Here is a 14,867-nt window from a genome sequence, read left to right as displayed (position 1 = left end):
TTAAATTGTTGAGGTGATCGGTGATATGCTTCAGACAAAAGTTGAAGGGAAGAAAAGTATCTTAAAACAGTAGAAAGGGTCAAAAGAATCCACAAAAATTGTGACCTGTTAAGAGAAATAACAGGTTTGTACCTGGCACCCCATAGATCCAAAAACAGATCCAATCTTTGAGTGTCCAAATATATATATCATCCTTACAATGATACGCCAGGGTATGTTTATCAGATAAACAAGGTGGGAGGCATAGTGACACCCTCGCATAATTGTGTTGCAAGCCTCCTTGCATGCACGGCAATATCAGGAGGAGGAAAACTAAGTAATCCCCTTGAGAACAATTGCACAACAAAGCAGGGGTAGATTCAAAAGCAACTGGTTGCAACTCCTAAACTTTACAAACGCGTGTAACTAACTGCAGAAAAATGGGCAGAAGGTGGCTGATCAGAAGAGTCCTCAAGAGAGAAAGCTTCAGTGAAAGGAGCTGGAAACAGGGGGTCTAAATTAATAACCATTTGATTTTAAAATCTCCCAGAGATCTACCCTCAATTCCATTAAATCATCAGGGATGTTACAAATCTGTGAAAGGCTCGTTAACTGGCTAAAAATCATAGGCCTCTTCATGACCCATGAGTGATGAGAGAGGAATGTAAAAGTAGCAGCTTTTTTGAGGAATTTTTGTGTATGTTACTAACCACCTTACCATTCACTACAGTCACAGATGTGTCTAGAAATTGTACATAATCAAAAGCAAATTTTATATCATTGTGAACCTGGCTTAGAAACTGATGAAACAGAATTAAGCTGTTTAAATTATCATACCAAAGCCCATAAATATTGTCAATAAAATACAGGCAGAGAGCAGGAGACTGTTTCCCACCAAGTGTCCAGTCATGGGTTGCTTTAGTCTCAATGGCATACATGAAATTTACAGCAAAGACTATAGCCACACTCCTACCCATGGCTTCTCCTTGCATCTGAAGGTAAATTTGTTTTACAAACCTGACAACATTATTACATGAAACAAAATCCAGGATTTTGAATGGGCAGTGGCTCTTTCTCTCCATAAAACATGTTTACACTCAGGTGTTCACTAGCCTATTTGAATTTTTCTGGACTAGCAATATTCCTCCAAGAAGAAAAAAGACTGTAATGAGTTTATTTACAACAATGCAGCAAACTTGGATTTTTTAAGCTTGTGACAACCAACATGTCACTAATAGTTAGATTCTACACAAAGTCAAGAAAAACACAATTACAACTACATATTTTCTTTAACAACACAACTGTAAAAGATTTAATATACAAATTACCTCATTTTTCATTGATGACCCATCACATTTTTCTTCTTGCTCCTCTTTTGCTATACCAAACTTCAAAATGATTTGTTTGGAACTTTTTTCCAAGGAGTCAACTTTTCCTGTAGCTAGAAGTACAAATGATGCACGTTTGTCTATAAAATGATTCAATGCAACTTATGCTTCACAAAATCATAATCAAAGTCCACAAAATGTAACTGCAAGAACAGGTTACTTCTATAGTTTGTTGCATGATACATAGGTGCATAGAAAATTTTCAGCAAGAGGCAGACTCTGAAAACATAACTGGACTGCCGCACACGTTCTTAGTTGTAATCTCAAATGGTCGTTAAACAGGTAGACAGATTAAGAGAGCAAAGTATTTTCCTGTATCTGATAAAAAAAAATTCTCCATGGAGAAGAACAGTAACTAAGTAATTAGTAGACATAATTCTAAAGTTAAAATATCATCAAAACCTAACAAGTCTAGTAAATTCATGCAAGCAGCGAGTCAGCAGACACTCAGGAAGAATCAAAACAAGCGAGGTGGTTCTTAGAATGCAAAGGTCATTGCAATGGGAACACTGTGTAAGGAAGTAAAAGACTGAAAATTAAGCAGTATGATGTACCATCACTTGATTGGAACTATGATACATCCATTGCAGGATAATGTCATGCCCCTAACATCTTAAAATGGTATGCATGCTGAGGAGGGAAACCAACTAATATCCTCTATTCACCTCCAGAAGGCATCACCCTCTAATGCAGTACCAGCACAGAAAGAGGAATCACATCTTGGACAACTGTAAATGGTTCTCGCATAGATACACAAAACTGCCTAAACACTGAGTATCATGTTACAAGAGACTATGTAGATGTTATTTTTCAAGCAGCTTTAGTGATCTCATTTGTTAGGGATTCAACATGGCTTGAGAAGTCATGTAACATAATTTTTTAAATTGGGATTTGGATAGTTGAAATTAACCACTATGTTCAAAATTTTCACTGCATAAGACTGAGTTGTTTTATCAATATCAGCATGGTAATACAGCAAATTCCAACACAGATAACTAACAAAGTACAGTCTGAAGAGGTTCATTGCTTTCCAGTTAACTAATCAAATAACAGATAGACAATTTATTATTAAAATATTTGTCATGCCCAAAACATTATAAATTTGTTGTTTAAAAGTAGCTTTTGCTGTAATATGAATTGTTAAATATAATTAGCAAGATAACAAGTGTGAAAGTAGAAAGTTCTCAGTACTATAGTGGCAATTCTCCTATTTTCAAATACATGGGCAAATCATGTAACCACTTGTATTTAAACTTTTAATATCTTTGCTCTCATGTTCTTAGATGTTGTTATTAACTGCATGAATAAAACTTTTTTTTTCCTTATTTAATTCTGTGTACTAAAAATTAAATGATTTAGCTATTTCTTATGTTAAACTGATGTTCCTGGTTTTGATATCACTTTTGTGGGTCCTATTTTCAACTGATAAAAAATCCATTAGGTTGTTTTGTTAACCAAATAGATGAAGTACAAGAAAGTTGGAGGCAGTCATTTTACATTTTAAGAACTGTTCCAGGTAAGGCTATTATTTTATTTATTTTATAGGAGGAGACACTGATAAGCTTTGAATCTGACATAACTAGTATGTTACAGCAGAAGTAGCAAAAAAGAAGAAAAGAGTAGACCTCTACATCATCATTTTTTTAATGAAGTTTATGTTTTTGAGAAGAAAAGAAATACAAAAATAAATGGATTGTTGTGAAGCACAAAGTGATAGAATGGATTATATGTGCTCTGCCCAATTTTAGACGAGTAAATTGTTTATTATTCCAAGTTTGTTGATATATTTTTGAACTGCTGATAATAGGGAAGTCAACTAACTGAACTACCAAGTTTTTCATTTTTGAATTGCTGAATAAAAAGAAGGCGAGTGGCTGGCAGCACCCACTGACAACGTTTTTTTCTTATACATGCAATGATTTGAGGAACTGTAGTAATCAATTACTGGGACTATTGAACAGTCATTTAGCAAATACTACTAATTCCTCAACTAAAGTTTGAGTAGTCCATATTTTACAAGTGAAGGTCTTTCCACTCAGCACAGAAATGTTCTTTTTGATGACAAAATATTCAATATGGTTTTGCTAGCAGAGTCTGACACAGATCTACAGTATAAGCAGTCATGGGAAGGGGATACATGATGATATTGGCAGAGTACTCTAAAAAACAGCTAAAGGGTGGGACAGTGATAATTATAAGGTCCAAGTTGAAAAAGTAAAAGAAAGGATAAACACTGAAATATTAAGTGTGAGCAAGGAGGAGATAATCAGTATGGATGAGATGATACAGTAGTCTCCCTATTGAAAGGCCACCCAACAGTTCATGTCAGTGGTGGTCTTTCCTCGGGAGGAAGGTAGAGTTTCAAGAATGGACACAGCACTACAGAAGACATCCTTCCACTGTAATTATATTTATTACAGCATTACACTTTATTATCAATGCACATATATAGCTACATACTTTGTAAGTACAATAACTACACCACAAAACATACACAGTTATCATAGTGTACGTATATCTACTTAATGCTGTTCTCCTGATAGACGAGTATTCTACATAATACAGTAACAGAATAACCTTTAATATTTCAGAAAGTTAGTGATTATGGTTTGTTTCAATCATTTGGAATTGCATATATAATTTTCTATTGCAGCCTTACTTTTACTGATGTACTCGAGGAACTCAGGATTTGGGGGAGAAATCCTGAATCATTTTGCCACTCAAAAGAATGTTCTTGGCCCTGACAAGACAATTTTGTCCAGATCTTCATAGCCTACAGTCCTGGGTTTGCTGAACTTGGTGTTAGAGCACTTTCCCACTTCATTATTTTTTCCCCTTTCTTTCACAATAATCTGGATCTGTGTCTTTCAAACTCTAAGGTCAAGTGCTATTGCATGACAAGACTTTCCTTCCTCTGCTTTCTTGAGTACAGTTACTCTTTCTTTCAGAGTTAAAACCTTTTATTTTGCACTCATGATTGAGAACTGTGAACAGAGGATCACTAGAATGACTATAAATTGTAACAGGAAACCACAAATGTTTATTATAAATAACTTAAATCTTGTAACATTATACATCTATAATGTATATCTACAAATCTCGTAACATTATATGTCAATAATGTATATCTGTTATTTATATTTTACTGGTCTTTCAGCCATGTCTAACTTATAATTCAGAAGTTTTAATCCCATGGAACATATACAGCTATGTTACTGTATCCAATAAGAAACTGGCCTTTACAAACTGCAACTGTCTTAGCTTTGTCCTACTAGACCAGTTTTTTTCCTAAAACACTATCATACTTCTTAATACATAGAACAGTAAATAAAAAATATTGAAAACAATGATTTATTCTATCTACAAGTGTTACGTAGTTTGTACTCACCATTATTTTTTTACTTTTATAAATGCATTTTGAAACAAAGAATCATAAATTACTATAGCAATACCACAGAATTCCAGTAATTTATCAGGCTTACTAACTAAGCTCTATTTGGGTTATAAAAAAATGTCATTTTTCGATCACTATTGCATCTTACATCTTCTCTTCAAGACTAAAACCAGAAAGACCATTTCTCCCACAAAAACACCTCACAAAGGCTAAGAAAAACATGAGGTACATTACATGCCTTCAATTGGTTATAAACACGTCATAGAGTGAAGTAGGTGCATGTAAATAAGAAAGAGGTGAGTGCATTTAATAACATAAATTCACCATGTGGGAAGCTGTGTGACATCATGATAGAACAGTCATTAATTTTCTCATTTAAGCTGATTGGTAGTTGTGTTCCTGGGGTGGTCACTGAAAAGAGGGGGTCTCTTAGGAGGGGGACTACTGTGTAATGGACAGCGCCCTTAGGGCTAGTCTTTGGAGTTTCGACTATACTGTCGATTACACCAAATTTATTTATTTGAGGATTGCATTGGCAAGTTGGGCTCACAAGTTGCTAACTCGAGATTTATGGTTAGACTAAAGAAACTGATATTCAACACAATACATAAAGTTTATTTAAGTTTCTTAACATAGAATACACTTATTTAATCATTTGTTAACTCTTCATAAAAGAGCACGTTTAGTTTAACAATAATGATAATTATAATTCATATATAACATTAAGTTTCTTAACTTTCATTTTCTTCTTTAGAATCTATCCAAATTCACATAAACTGATTAAGAGAGAAACAGTTTAATTACTTACAACACAGTTGATCCAGTAAATCATTACAGCTGGGATACTTTCATATTCATAATTTCTAGATTATCAGCGACTCTGGGAAGAATCTCAATTCTTCTTGTAGAGAACTGATTTTTAGCTCCAGACATGAGTTTTTAAAACATATTTTCTTTGTATTCTTTAGACTTTCCAAATAGTATCCCTGACTACCCGCATGTAGTTCTAACACACTATTGGTCAATCTGTGCAACTCCCCAGGCTAATCCAAAACAAGAACCAAAACTCTCAAATAATTGGTTACTGTGATGGTGAGTGCTCTGATTGCCCTTTTACTTATACTATTACACTGGTCTGGACTAACAGATCTCACATCAAATTGCCAATTTGAAATGTTATCATAGTAGCTTTTACTGTACTACTAACTCAGCATCAGTAACTTATCAGTCAAACTTATGACTAGCGTGTTTCTCAGCGTCCTTGCTGTAACTTCATTTTTTATGACTCTTAACTTGTGATTCACTACCTAGCGATTCTCAATACCACTTAACCAGCTAGCTGTACTTTTCTAGCTCTTGAACTTATTTCCTAACACAAGCATGTTTTACTTACACCATTTCTTCATGTATACGTTCACTTAGAAAACTCAGAAAATCATTATAACTTCTTTCTTACTCTTTTAAAATGCTAACAATACTGAAGCAATCCTTCAGAAATATCCAATTGCTTCAACAAAAGGAAGACTTGTCAGGTTTCATGGAACAAAGAAGCTATAAGAATGTTGAACTTTATATGGTTCAGTTGTTTTCATAGCAGACCTGGTACTATACTAACAGATTGGGCACCATCATATACTTCAAAACTCTGATTGGAAATAGCCTTTTTGTTCATAATCTTACCAAAAATCATGCTGCATTTGAGCTAAACTTAATGTTACAATTAAAATGCTATCAAAAATAAGCTTCTTTACAAAAAAATCTGTTGGCTATTACTTTAGCTTAATCAAGCAACAGACTATTGTCTTCTTCATCTAAGAAAGTGAAATATGAGAATGTTTATAGAGCACACTAGGAAATTGAAGCAAAGAACCAAGCACTGAAAGATTAAAATTAAATTGTTTATTTGGCTTTTCATACTTTTAACATACAGAGTTCAAAATGTTTTATTTTGAAAAAATAATATTATTAGTAGATTGTGGTTTCAAAATTGTTTAGATACAAAACATGCCCAAAATACATTTAATGCAATGAACACAAAACATTTGAAGAGAATGAGTTTGAACTTTGAAAGAATAAACAATGTCTCTAAAATTAGTGGAAAGCAAGAAATATTTTAAGATGGAGTCAAGTTTTTTCCCCTGCCAACATGCAACCATATCATTTGTTTTTATTACTTGTTTTTTTTATAATATACACTTTTTTTTTGCATTTAACAGTGTCCATTACAAGATGAAATATAATGGGGCTATGAGGTCTCTTTTAGGTAAAACATTTTGGGGCCATACAGCAGTCAAAAGGGGGCCATGTTAATACAAGTTGAATAAACTACTAACAAATCAACTTACATGTTGGTCTTGCTTTAATCCCGTGAGAAGATACATTAAACATTGAAACTTAAAGTGATTAGAAAATTATGATCATTTCAATTTGTGACACCAGTTATGTTTAAGTGAAAACACCGTAACTCAACATATATACAAGTCAGTTTCAACTATTTGTTATACAATAAATGTTGAAGGTTCAAATTAACTCATAATATTCAATACTGAATAGTTCCAACTAACAAAACAGTTACTAGCACTGTACATGTTATCTTCTTTTATTTCACATTGGCTATGTTCACTGATGCATAAGAGACACCTATTTTGCCTATATCAGGGACACCAAGTCCCAGTAGAAAGGGTATAATACTTTCAAATTTAATACAGGGTAAATTTTTTACAAAGTGATACACAGTTTTCATACACTTCATTATACCATTTTCTTTAGCATTCAAAATTCACCTTACTTGTGTTTGCATTGCATGTTTTAGTGGTATAATTTACACACGATTTGTGATCCCCTCCTACAGCATGCCTGGTCAATGTGTTGATCCAAGAATTACAAGATCCTTTTACAAATGAATCCATATGGTTGGTTCAATAGATAGTTTAAAAAATATCAAATTTTTAACTGAGTCATAAGGTAGCCAACCAAATTTTTCTAACCAGGCATGCTGAAACATTTGCTGGTTATGTTTACTTTCACTTTTTCTGGACCATGGGAGACGAGGTATTTTTGGAATTTTTTAGAACCATTACTTAATTGGTATTTCTTATTTCACTTTCTATAGATATTGCTGCAATTTCCAAGGGGGATGTGTCATTTAATTTTGATTTTTTTTATGATGAAATGAAGAATATTCTTCTGATTTGTATGATCGCATTCACTTTTACTCTTCAGGGAAACCATTATTATAGGAAACAACCAGGGAAGCAATTTTTGTGCAATAAAATCCCTAATATCACTGTTGTATCAGCATAACTATAGTACTACCAATAAAAACCAAAATGACTCGGGGAGTATTGGATACTTATATGTCTGAACTCGAGTCATTTATCATGATGTTGAAAATGTGCTGAATGGCCAAATTTGTAAATATTTTTGGGGTCACTAGTGAGAAATCCATGACATGGCCGCAAGGATGTGTCCTGAAATGAACACTGATTTAATCTGTTTCTATCCAGTTTTGGCATAAACACATGGTCCAAAAAAACCACTGAAGTTGTTTTGTTCCATATAAAAGATAGCAGCTACTCTTTCATCCATGATAGAAGCATTTATTCTTTCTCAGTTAAACCAAGTTCATGCTTCAATATAGTTCAACAGAAGTCAATCCTAAGAGATGAAAAGCTGTGGAACTATATTCCAACTTGGCAGATATGATTGTGCGAGTGTTTACGGAAGTATGAACACATTTGTTTTTTACTTTTCTTTGTAAATAAAGATTGTGTTCATTATTTTTCAGCATGTATCTAGTCTCCCTAATTTCTAACATAAGCTTACAAATCAGATAAATATAACTTTTCAATTACAGTAATTCCACATATTTTCTGTTCAACTCTGCTGTTATTAATTGGATTTATTTCATACTCACATGAAACTGATTCACCTTAAAATTTATGGGATCTTTGTACACCCATTCAGATCAAAGTACATTGAGAAACTAAGCTCAAAAAAGCATTTATAGGATCCTTGTACACCTAATCAGATCCAAATACACTCTTTGCTAATTGTTACCTCACACAACAAATATGGAACAGATCTCTTCTAAATCTATCGACTAATCCAAATATATTGATCTTTGAGTGCCAATAAAATATCATTGGGTTTCCATAATCAAACAAAGAACAAGGTCTCAATTAGAGAAGAAGCTTTCAAAACATCTAATCAGCCACAAGGAAGGTGGGTATGTGGAGAATTGTGGGTAAGTATGATGAAAGTACTCAGGTTTTACCTTATTTACGCTCATAGGTGATGGTATAGAATAAGATAACATAAGTGTCACTGGATTCATGTTTCTGACAAACACCAAAATGACCAAGAGTATGATGCCTAATTTTACTTACTGATATAAATCCTTCAGACAGGAAATAAAATCCTATAAAAAGTATGACATTTACAATCAATGTTGCAATATTCAGACACACTGCTAAATTAAAACAAGTAAAATTCACAATACTTATGCTAGGAAAAACACAAAATATTAAAATTTTAAACATATACACTTACTACTAGTTATCGTTAAAGTTTCATCTTCATTTTTCATCAATTTGATATTTGACAAAACATCCTTTTCCTCATCAGAAAAGGGTTCAATCTTCATCTTTAATACTTCCATGACTATATAGAAGCTTCACCTTTATATTCTTATCAAACCTTGCAGTGAAACTACAAAGAAATAAGTTAAGAATTAGAAAGTCACATCTTCAAAAAATACTAATCTCAAAGTCATATTACCTTGGTAACTTTCATATCACAATATAAATTTCATCTTTTTCCCATCTGTATAATAAAACAGTGACATAATCTAATCAACTGATTTTGAAACAATAACTGTAGTAAGAGACTAAGACAATCTTTACCAACATTTTAATGTTGTTGATACATGTATGTAATGATATACCTCATATATAAAATTATATTAAATTATTTAAAACGTGACAACACTGAAACACTTTTAAACTTTTCAGGAGTTTAATTATTGATACTTCCATTCTTTCTAAAATTCCCGATGGATTTTCTAGTTCTACACACTTGAGTATTTTCAACAAAGTATTTCTACTTACAAGTTACATGAACACGTACAACGAGTTTTCTTAAAACAAATTTGTGAAATAGTAAATTCTACTATTACTATTATTTTGTTTACCGTTCATTTGTTATTCCTTAAAACTCAGTTATTTACTTCAACTGTGAATATTTTTTTAAATTAAACTTCTAACTTACCTTCTTGCTAGAGCACATTAAATTTAAGTATGTTTGCATTATGAAACTAACACAAGATTCTCTTAGCATTGACATATGGATATTAATATTGTAAAAGGTTAAGTAAATTAGGTGTTCAAAATACGCAACCCTGTAACGTAACCACTCATTACGAACCCTACTAAGAGTTAGCTCAGTGTTTCCGAACCTTTTTTGCTGCAGCGCCCCTTCAGCAAACAATGAGCGTTCATGCCTCCTTTTAATAAATTTCTAGATTATTAAAATATTTTACTAAAATGAAAATTGTAATGCAATAATTGTTTGTAGTTATGCACAAAGCTACACAATGGTCTGTCTGTGCTCTGCCTACCACGGGTATCGAAACCCGGTTTCTAGCGTTGTAAGTCCGCAGACATACCGCTGTGGCACTGGGAGCGAAGGCAATAACAGTCAGTTAATTCTTATGGTTTAATTTTAACAAATATAACCTTGAAACCCTCAAAACTTTTTTGTCTGCCCACCTGTGCCCCTCAAAGTTAACTTCCCCCTGACTTTTAAAAATGCCCACTGGGGGACGGTACCAACCACGTTGGAAAACACTGAGGTAGTTCATGAGATATAGTTAAAACAAATTTTGCAGATTATTGCTTGATATTGTTATTGATCTTGAAGTTTTTAAATTTTGGAATATTGCGTTTTTTCGGTATTATGATTTTTTCTTCCGAGTCTCTTCACTAATTCCTTTATTTATTGAAATTAATAATATGGATATTTATGAGGTGTTATTTATTAACGTTTGTAACAAGTCCTGGCCATGCACGTATTTTTATTATTTTCTTTTTGTAAATGATAAAATTTGTATTCTCTTGAAAAAAAATAAATAAATAGAGGGGATCTGATTAAGGTGTTTAAGATTGTTAAGGAAATTAATAGTGTTGCTGCATCACCTTTTTTCATACTTAATGGTAAGAATAGTGTGACTAGATAAGGTAGGAACAGTCTTCAGCTAAGACAAGGGTTGCCTTCAAATGTGATAGAGGAAGTAAACTTACGTGAGTATAACAAAAGGCTTGACATATATGTAAATGACAAGGGCGGACTTCGAATTTTTTTTAAATAGTTTTAGTTTAGTTAAGTGGATGGGCCAGCTTAGATAGACCAACAGGACCCTTGTTGTCCCTAATTATTATTGTTATGTTATAAATGTTAATTTTTCTTTTCAAGTTTAATACTTGCCATGTAGATGGATTTTGAGTTATTCTGGCGACAAATTGCTAAAAGTTAGCATTTATTACAGTGAAAATGTATATCCGATAGGTTTTTCTGTCTCACACATTGCTAAAACATTTTGACGCTCAACGCACAAGTCTACGTACCCCACAAATTTCGCGCCTCTTTTGAATATTTGTATAGCATGCGATTACCCTCTATCAATAGTATTATGCTGTCTATATTGGTGTAGCCAGCTTCCTCTGATATTGCCGCTCAATCCTCACTTTCGAGAAGTGGCAGGATTCAAAGCGAATAGCACAGTCAATGGGGAGGAAGGGTGGGAACTGTGTGAGGAAAGTGCCTATTAGAAATACATTTTCAGTGTAAGAAAATGTTAACCTTCCGAGGGGCCGGTGTAGTTACCTAATGTTTACCAATAGGTAGCTAAACTACGATTTATAAACATAATGAAAAGTTTTATTGGTTTGTCTTTTTCAGGTATGGTTAATACTAAGCAAGCCAAAGCTTATATATCGTTACAAAGACAATAGGCATTAAATGTGATGAAAATAGTATAAGCAGGTGACAGGATACAGGTAAAGATCAAGTCTGGTCAAGTAAATGACCTTGCCAAATACGGATGGTGTTGCTGGGGTCATTATCACAGTTTAATGAACTGTCATTTGCTTTGTTGATTGCTATAGTTTCTAAACAGTCTCTTTCTTTTTTGGTTTTTGATTGGTGTAGGAGAAGAATTTTGTCCCAAAGTATTTTGTGACTTGTTTTATATTGATGATATGTTAAGGCGGATAAGTGGAAATCACATCTACGTATGTGACCTTGGTGTTTTTTGCGTCTTGTTTCTAAGTGGCGTGACGTTTGTCCAACATATTTCTTTCCACATTCACATGGGATACTGTATATGCCCTGTTTTTGTTCTTTTAATAGGGATTATTTCGGGTTCGGCAGTGAGATGTTAATTGTACGTGAGGGTTTGAATACAGTTTTTACATCAGTGCACAAATTATTAAAAAGTCTAGTAATTTCGTTAGCAATTTTTGCCCCCAAAGAGAATGAAACAAATTTGCTGTGTTTTGTGTTGTCGATATATGAAAGGTTAGAGTTAGTTATCATAATATTTTTCATTATTTTGAAGTTTGATACAAGCCCTATCTATGATATTGGGGGTTAAAAGCTCTAGATAGTACTATGTTCTTAAGGTAGTTCAATTCAATGACTAAGTCTTCTTTTTGGATGTAAAGTTTTATAGCACGATTTAATTAGGTGAAGTAAGTGGATATTTTCTGTGATAGGTGATAATTATATCTTATGTCTGGCAGCATAGTGACAGAATGGTGATTCCTGTATATGCTGGTGGTAACTCTGTTATTTCCCCTTGTTACATTTACATGTGAAAATAAGACTTACTTGTTGAACTGAACTACCTTAAGATTGGGATTTGAACTCGAGACTTCCGCTGGAAACAAACCACTGGACCAATTTGAACGTTACAACAAAGTGTTGAGCGTTACCGACAAATGAAGCATTACGAACAGGGTCTGCTTTTTATATATATACAGATATGTAGATCTGTTTGGTGTACCAACATGTTGCCTAGGGTTCGCACTGATGCAGCTCATAAGCTGCAAGGATATTGGTAAATGGCTCTATCAACAAGCTTGAATCCATAATCTGATCACTAGAGTAAAAAACGAAGGTTGAGGCCCCATAAGGGATGAAGTTGAAGCCTTTGCAGTCATGGCTGGTCAATCCTTTTTCTTTCTTTATTTGACCTTCTTTGACAAATGGGGCTGTTTTTCTAGGCTGTTGATGGTTTTCCTACTCAAGTACCTTGGAAATTACTTACTTGACTTCCTGAAACTGTGGATTTGCTTGAAGTGAGCCTAAATCTCGCTTCCTGTGTATTTTCGTTCCTTCTTTGAGTATACGTCATCCTAACAGCTTTTGACCATTTTTAGACATTCAAGCACTTTTTGATACAAAATCTTGGGCTTATTTTGATTTTTAGTTGTTTTTCCTCCGAATCCTAGTCTTCAGCACTGGATACCATTTTATATTTCCTACAAATTAAAAGAGTGATATTGAATAATGAAACTATGGGCATTTATTTTCGAAGTATGCTGATGATCAAGCTGAAGATGAGGATTTGCTGGAAAACTGACTTCAAACAAAACTTAATATATAGCTAGAAAACACTGCTTAAATATATATATTTAAACATAAATATGCAACAAAACGTTGCTTCCCTTTATATAATTCAGTTTCTCGGTAAAAAGTTAATATTTTGTAGTTTGTTGCGGCTTAAAAATTAGTATAGTTTGATTTAGTTTGTCTACCATTTTCTATGTCTTGAAATGTACAAAAGTTTGTTGTGTTTCAATTTTCGATGGTTTATCAGAAATCTCCAGTCAATTTAAAACTGATTAATTTTAATTGACATAAATCCTTTGAAACTTCATATTGCCAAGTGCAACGTCACCACTACCAGCTATAAATCGTAAAGCTATCCCGCATAAATTAACAATGATTTATCGTTGGCCTAAGACTTGACCTTTAAAAATGGTAACAGCGTGACACTGTCAGGTTAGGCTAGGTAACAGTATTTTTACTAACAATATTCTTAGTTAAAATCATTTAAAATCTAATATTTATATATATATATATATACAATAAATATATTTGTTCAATAAGTTGTAAGTTATTTTGTTTATATGCATTGTTTGAATACAGTAAACTTAGCAATAACCTGTATAAATATAATAGTACTGTCTGTTCTATGTCCATGTAACTATTTCGCTAGGTGTGGACGGATCTTCACCAAAATTGGTATGGAGGTTCATTAGGTCCATGGGGAGATATATACAAATTTTCAGTTTTGCATTTTGCGGTTTTTATAGGTGTTTGTTTTCCAATACTGCTCCCTCTGTTGATGGATCTTCACCAGATTTGGCATGAATGTTTGTTAGGAGATACTGAGATACGTGCAAATTTGTGGTTTCACATTTTGTGTTTTGGAATTTTTTTGTTGGCGTTTTTGCGTTTTTTTACAATTACATATAAGGAAAGCAACTTTTCATGTCCTAAAATAACCTCTCTTTAATCACGAATTTACATAACTTCCGTCCAGGGGACTGGTACTGCAGCTAGTATTCAATAAATAAGGTTTGTTTGTTTGAAGTTAAGCACAAAGCTATACAATTGACTATCTGTGCTCTGCACAACACGAGTATCGAAACCCTGTTTCTAGCGTTATAAGTCCGCAGACATCCGCTGTGTCACGGGGGGGGGCAATAAATAAGAATTGAAGTATATTCGAGCCTATTTGATATCTTGTCACAGAAGAAAATTGCCGTAACTTTCGAACAATATAATTTAACATGAAAACATTTTCAAGAAGGAAAAGAATGTCTAAAGAAATTATAAAAAAAAACGCCAAATCAATTATTTGTTCTTAAATCTTTCAAACTTCACACTAAATTCTATGCTACTCTCTGCAAGAGCTATACGTAACCACTTTCCCACGAAACCATAAATTACTTATCACATCACTGATCTTTTTGTATTTGTCTGTTCTTATCTTAAAAGTTATTCTTCAAATTCATTAGTAGTTATTAAAATCATTCTAT

At 33.2% G+C, this 14,867-nt stretch overlaps 1 long non-coding RNA gene across 1 annotated transcript; it reads right to left on the bottom strand.

The window, feature by feature from the left end:
* Positions 1 to 1,307: 1,307 nt before the first annotated feature.
* On the bottom strand, positions 1,308 to 10,203 carry LOC106472251. The gene is made up of 3 exons (XR_001291590.2): positions 10,030 to 10,203; positions 9,313 to 9,471; positions 1,308 to 1,420 (listed from the first exon to the last, which is right to left on the bottom strand). It is a non-coding gene; the product is annotated as an uncharacterized LOC106472251 (long non-coding RNA).
* Between the last annotated feature and the right edge of the window lie 4,664 nt (positions 10,204 to 14,867).

Source organism: Limulus polyphemus, unplaced genomic scaffold (genome assembly GCF_000517525.1).
Source record: "Limulus polyphemus unplaced genomic scaffold, Limulus_polyphemus-2.1.2 Scaffold5193, whole genome shotgun sequence".
In the NCBI taxonomy this organism is placed as follows: domain Eukaryota; kingdom Metazoa; phylum Arthropoda; class Merostomata; order Xiphosura; family Limulidae; genus Limulus; species Limulus polyphemus.
The sequence above is the reverse complement of the archived record's forward strand: the minus strand, read 5'-3'. Positions and strand labels throughout refer to the sequence as shown.